The sequence below is a fragment of the Oncorhynchus clarkii genome, chromosome 32, assembly GCF_045791955.1.
Source record: "Oncorhynchus clarkii lewisi isolate Uvic-CL-2024 chromosome 32, UVic_Ocla_1.0, whole genome shotgun sequence".
Classification (NCBI taxonomy): domain Eukaryota; kingdom Metazoa; phylum Chordata; class Actinopteri; order Salmoniformes; family Salmonidae; genus Oncorhynchus; species Oncorhynchus clarkii.
This window is the reverse complement of record NC_092178.1, coordinates 7331406-7338905: the sequence shown is the minus strand read 5'-3', so window position 1 is coordinate 7338905 and position 7500 is coordinate 7331406.

Genomic DNA, 7500 nt, shown 5'->3' with positions numbered 1-7500 from the left:
CACACAATACACACACACCGACACACAATACGCACACACAATACACACACACCGACACACAATACACACCGACACACAATACACACACACACCAACACACAATACACACACACACCGATACACAATACACACACAGCAATGACATGATACACAGACAGACAGACAGACAGACACACACAGAAACCCTCATGATAGACGACAGGCTAACTGTAGTCTGGGGATACACACAGAAACCCTCATGATAGACGACAGGCTAACTGTAGTCTGGACACACACACAGAAACCCTCATGATAGACGACAGGCTAACTGTAGTCTGGACACACACAGAAACCCTCATAATAGACGACAGGCTAACTGTAGTCTGGACACACACAGAAACCCTCATGATAGACGACAGGCTAACTGTTGTCTGGACACACACACAGAAACCCTCATGATAGACGACAGGCTAACTGTAGTCTGGGGACACACACAGAAACCCTCATGATAGACGACTGGCTAACTGTAGTCTGGGGACACACACAGAAACCCTCATGATAGACGACAGGCTAACTGTAGTCTGGCGACACACACAGAAACCCTCATGATAGACGACAGGCTAACTGTAGTCTGGGGATGCACACAGAAACCCTCATGATAGACGACAGGCTAACTGTAGTCTGGGGACACACACAGAAACTCTCATGATAGACGACAGGCTAACTATAGTCTGGGGACACACACAGAAACCCTCATGATAGAAGACAGGCTAACTGTAGTATGGACACACAGAAACCCTCATGATAAACGACAGGCTAAGACGTTGCAGAGGAAGGTGAATCAGGTTGAGGGAGGGGGTAGAAGAGGGTGGTTCTGCCATATCAGTGGGATCAGGTACACCTTGTGCCATCACTACCCCATATAGACTACCATATGCCCTCACTACCTCCTATAGACTACCATATGCCCTCACTACCCCCTATAGACTACCATATACCCTCACTACCCCCTGTAGACTACCACAGTACCTCTCTATCCCCTGTAGACTACCTTATGCCCTCACTACCTCCTATAGACTACCATATGCCCTCACTACCTCCTATAGACTACCATATGCCCTCACTACCCCCTATAGACTACCATATGCCCTCACTACCCCCTATTGACTACCACAGTACCTCTCTACCCCCTGTAGACTACCATATGCCCTCACTACCTCCTATAGACTACCATATGCCCTCACTACCCCCTATAGACTACCACAGTACCTCTCTACCCCCTGTAGACTACCATATGCCCTCACTACCCCCTATAGACTACCATATGCCCTCACTACCCCCTATAGACTACCATATGCCCTCACTACCCACTATAGACTACCATATGCCCTCACTACTCCTATAGACTACCACAGTACCTCTCTACCCCCTGTAGACTACCATATTACCTCACTACCCCCTATAGACTACCATATGCCCTCACTACCCCCTATAGACTACCATATGCCCTCACTACCCACTATAGACTACCATATTACCTCACTACCTCCTATAGACTATCATATGCTCTCACTACCCACTATAGACTACCATATGCCCTCATTACCTCCTATAGACTACCATATGCCCTCACTACCTCCTATAGACTACCATATGCCCTCACTACCTCCTATAGACTACCATATGCCCTCACTACCCACTATAGACTACCATATGCCCTCACTACTCCCTATAGACTACCATATGCCCTCACTACTCCCTATAGACTACCATATGCCCTCACTACCCACTATAGACTACCATATGCCCTCACTATCTCCTATAGACTACACTATGAACTCTCTACCCCTAATAGATACCACTGTACCCCCTGTAGACAACCATATTAGACGACAGGCTAATCTGCTAATCTGCTAGTCTGCCAGATACACCTGGCTGATCCGACAGCAGGACAGTAAACACAGAAAGTAGGCCAGATAAACCTGGCTGATCCGACAGCAGGACAGTAAACACAGAAAGTAGGCCAGATAAACCTGGCTGATCTGATAGTAGGCCAGATAAACCTGGCTGATCTGATAGTAGGCCAGATATACCTGGCTGATCCGACAAGCAGGACAGTAAACACAGAAAGTAGGCCAGATAAACCTGGCTGATCCGACAAGCAGGACATTAAACACAGAAAGTAGGCCAGATAAACCTGGCTGATCCAACAAGCAGGACAGTACACACAGAAACGAGGCAAGATAAACCTGGCTGATCTGAAAGTAGGCCAGATAAACCTGGCTGGTCTGACAGCAGGACAGTAAACACAGAAAGGAGGCCAGATAAACCTGGCTGATCTGACAGCAGGACAGTAAACACAGAAAGTAGGCCAGATAAACCTGGCTGATCCGACAGCAGGACAGTAAACACAGAAAGTAGGCCAGATAAACCTGGCTGATCCGACAGCAGGACAGTAAACACAGAAAGTAGGCCAGATAAACCTGGCTGATCCGACAGCAGGACAGTAAACACAGAAAGTAGGCCAGATACACCTGGCTGATCTGAGAGCAGGACAGTAAACACAGAAAGGAGGCCAGATACACCTGGCTGATCTGAGAGCAGGACAGTAAACACAGAAAGTAGGCCAGATAAACCTGGCTGATCCGACAGCAGGACAGTAAACACAGAAAGTAGGCCAGATACACCTGGCTGATCTGAGAGCAGGACAGTAAACACAGAAAGGAGGCCAGATACACCTGGCTGATCTGAAAGTAGGCCAGATAAACCTGGCTGATCTGAAAGTAGGCCAGATAAACCTGGCTGATCTGAAAGTAGGCCAGATACACCTGGCTGATCTGACAGCAGGACAGTAAACACAGAAAGGAGGCCAGATAAACCTGGCTGATCTGAAAGTAGGCCAGATAAACCTGGCTGATCTGAAAGTAGGCCAGATAAACCTGGCTGATCTGACAGCAGGCCAGATACACCTGGCTGATCTGAAAGTAGGCCAGATAAACCTGGCTGATCTGACAGCAGGACAGTAAACACAGAAAGGAGGCCAGATAAACCTGGCTGATCTGAAAGTAGGCCAGATACACCTGGCTGATCTGAAAGTAGGCCAGATAAACCTGGCTGATCTGAAAGTAGGCCAGATACACCTGGCTGATCTGACAGCAGGACAGTAAACACAGAAAGTAGGCCAGATACACCTGGCTGATCTGACAGCAGGACAGTAAACACAGAAAGGAGGCCAGATAAACCTGGCTGATCCGACAGCAGGACAGTAAACACAGAAAGTAGGCCGGATAAACCTGGCTGGTCTGACAGCAGGACAGTAAACACAGAAAGGAGGCCAGATAAACCTGGCTGATCTGAAAGCAGGCCAGATAAACCTGGCTGATCTGACAGCAGGCCAGATAATGACTGTTGCCGATACATAGAAACCAGGTGCTACATCATAGACCATGGGATCTTAAGCATTTTTCAGCCTGGGACCCAAATGAGAAATTCTGTGTTTTCCTGGAACACAAGCTTAGGAAAATATGCAACAATTCGTAAATGTTGGTACATTTCATTGCAGTTATGCATTAAAACAAATGCAATGTTAACAACAACAAATAACAATGAAATTCCCATGTAAATACCTGCTCATGTTTATTTTCCCCCATTAAAAACACTCTGACATACAGTGCCTTGCGAAAGTATTCGGCCCACTTGAACTTTGCGACCTTTTGCCACATTTCAGGCTTCAAACACAAAGATATAAAACTGTATTTTTTTGTGAAGAATCAACAACAAGTGAGATACAATCATGAAGTGGAACGACATTTATTGGATATTTCAAACTTTTTTAACAAATCAAAAACTGAAAAATTGTGCGTGCAAAATTATTCAGCCCCTTTACTTTCAGTGCAGCAAACTCTCTCCAGAAGTTCAGTGAGGATCTCTGAATGATCCAATGTTGACCTAAATGACTAATGATGATAAATACAATCCACCTGTGTGTAATCAAGTCTCCGTATAAATGCACCTGCACTGTGATAGTCTCAGAGGTCCGTTAAAAGCGCAGAGAGCATCATGAAGAACAAGGAACACACCAGGCAGGTCCGAGATACTGTTGTGAAGAAGTTTAAAGCCGGATTTGGATACAAAAAGATTTCCCAAGCTTTAAACATCCCAAGGAGCACTGTGCAAGCAATAATATTGAAATGGAAGGAGTATCAGACCACTGCAAATCTACCAAGACCTGGCCGCCTGCTTTTCTTCAGCAGGGACAGTTAAAAATTAAAATTGAAAGGAAGATGGATGGAGCCAAATACAGGACCATTCTGGAAGAAAACCTGATGGAGTCTGCAAAAGACCTGAGACTGGGACGGAGATTTGTCTTCCAACAAGACAATGATCCAAAACATAAAGCAAAATCTACAATGGAATGGTTCAAAAATAAACATATCCAGGTGTTAGAATGGCCAAGTCAAAGTCCAGACCTGAATCCAATCGAGAATCTGTGGAAAGAACTGAAAACTGCTGTTCACAAATGCTCTCCATCCAACCTCACTGAGCTCGAGCTGTTTTGCAAGGAGGAATGGGAAAAAAATTCAGTCTCTCGATGTGCAAAACTGATAGAGACATACCCCAAGCGACTTACAGCTGTAATCGCAGCAAAAGGTGGCGCTACAAAGTATTAACTTAAGGGGGCTGAATAATTTTGCACGCCCAATATTTTCAGTTTTTGATTTGTTAAAAAAGTTTGAAATATCCAATAAATGTCGTCCCACTTGTTGTTGATTCTTCACAAAAAAATACAGTTTTATATCTTTATGTTTGAAGCCTGAAATGTGGCAAAAGGTCGCAAAGTTCAAGGGGGCCGAATACTTTCGCAAGGCACTGTATCTATCTAGGTTGGAACTGTAGCTGTTAAAATACAAGAAATTATTTTCATTCGGGAACTGGAATAAACTGATTGATCAAATCACACAGATGTATAACAGAACCCCAGGAGGCTGCTGAAGGGAGGAAGGTTCATGATAAGGTCCGGAAACGGAGCGATTGGAATGGCACCAAACACCTGGAAACCATGGAAACCATGCGTTTGATGTTTATGATACCATTCCGCTAATTCCGCACGAAACACATTGCAGGCGATACTTGGAATTTCTCAAAGATTGTACATAAACCAAGAGATAGAAACTCGTTGCTGTATTTGCGTTTCATGACGACTGAAGCTCAGTCAGAACTGGTGGCTAGCTTGAGTCCATTTTGATGACGTAGGCAAGTGACTGCGAGCGGGAAAGACAAGTCAGTGGCTGACAGCACGTCATCTGCTGCTGAACCACAGCGCTGCAGCGCATTGTGTCACGGAGTGATCTTCAAGAAAACTGAAGAAAAAAAATGATCCAGTAAACTACGAAGCGCACGGGCATCTCCCTCCACCTCGCGCTGCTGCCAAACTCAGCTGAGATACCTCTGCTGAACAGAGATCGTAGTGAACAGAGAGCGCAGTTGCACTTGGCAAAATCAATTCCAGTAATTCATTAAATAATTATACATTTTATATGAAAGGTTGCAACACCACTATTAACAGGTCCAAAGTGGGTCGCGACTCATACTTTAAGAAAGGCTGCATAGACACACATACGCACACACACACACACACACACACACACACACACACACACATTTAGCAAGCAGGATATCCTGTTGTTGTTGTCTGTAACATCATAAAAACATTCTGGCTCTAATCACATCTTTCCATTCCAACACTGTTTTTAAATCCCTTTCTCTCCTCCATTTCTTATCTAGGTGGGAATGATAGACAGATAGATGATAGGTCTCCTCCATTTCTTATCTAGCTGGGAATGACAGACAGATAGATGAGACGTCTCCTCCATTTCTTATCTAGAAGGGAATGATAGACAGATAGATGAGACGTCTCCTCCATTTCTTATCTAGCTGGGAATGATAGACAGATAGATGAGACGTCTCCTCCATTTCTTATCTAGAAGGGAATGATAGACAGATAGATGATAGGTCTCCTCCATTTCTTATCTAGCTGGGAATTATAGACAGGTAGATGAGACGTCTCCTCCATTTCTTATCTAGAGGGAATGATAGACAGATAGATGATAGGTCTCCTCCATTTCTTATAAAGAGGGAATGATAGACAGGTAGATGAGACGTCTCCTCCATTTCTTATCTAGAGGGAATGATAGACAGATAGATGATAGGTCTCCTCCATTTCTTATCTAGCTGGGAATGATAGACAGGTAGATGAGACGTCTCCTCCATTTCTTATCTAGAAGGGAATGATAGACAGATAGATGATAGGTCTCCTCCATTTCTTATCTAGCTGGGAATGATAGACAGGTAGATGAGACGTCTCCTCCATTTCTTATCTAGCTGGGAATGATAGACAGATAGATGAGACGTCTCCTCCATTTCTTATCTAGAGGGATGACAGAGGGATGACAGAGGGATGAGAGAGGGATGACAGAGGGTTGACAGAGGGATGACAGAGGGATGACAGAGGGATGAGAGAGGGATGACAGAAGGATGAGAGAGGGATGAGAGAGGGATGACAGAGGGATGACAGGGGGATGAAAGAGGGATGAGAGAGGGATGACAGAGGGATGACAGAGGGATGACAGAGGGATGACAGAGGGATGAGAGAGGGATGACAGAGGGATGACAGAGGGATGAGAGAGGGATGAGAGAGGGATGACAGAGGGATGACAGAGGGATGAGAGAGGGATGAGAGAGGGATGACAGAGGGATGAGAGCGGGATGAGAGAGGGATGACAGAGGGATGACAGAGGGATGAAAGAGGGATGAGAGAGGGATGACAGAGGGATGACAGAGGGATGAAAGAGGGATGAGAGAGGGATGAGAGAGGGATGACAGAGGGATGACAGAGGGATGAGAGAGGGATGACAGAGGGATGACAGAGGGATGAGAGAGGGAGTAATATATATGCATACACACACACACACACACACACACACACACACACACACACACACACACACCAATCACACACACACACACACACCAATCACACACAGTGAGTAATGTCACTGACCCTGTTGTTTTGGGGGTGACTGCGTGTGTATGAAGCGGGAAGGGTCAGGATTGGAACAGTTTTCCTCTCTTCCCGTCTGAAACACTAATGTCCTGGAATGTGCCGACACAGTGGTGGCTCACGCAAACCCAACGTGACTCCACAGTAATAAAAAAACAACAACAACAAATATACACATCCCACTGACACACAGACGACATGGTGTCATACATGGTGCCATATGGGACGCACTGTTCAAGAGAGGAAACCCTCGTTCTGTCAAGGTAAAAGAAAGACAACACACAAAAACACTAAAACACTCCTAGAAATAGCACCCTATTCACGACGTAGCACACTGCCTTTGACCAGATCCCATAGGGAGCAATTTGCGATGCACCCCCATGTGTTTCAGCCTCTCTCTGAGGATGATGTCATTGGGATGGATGGCACTTCCTGACCATCCAATTACAAACAAACGTGGG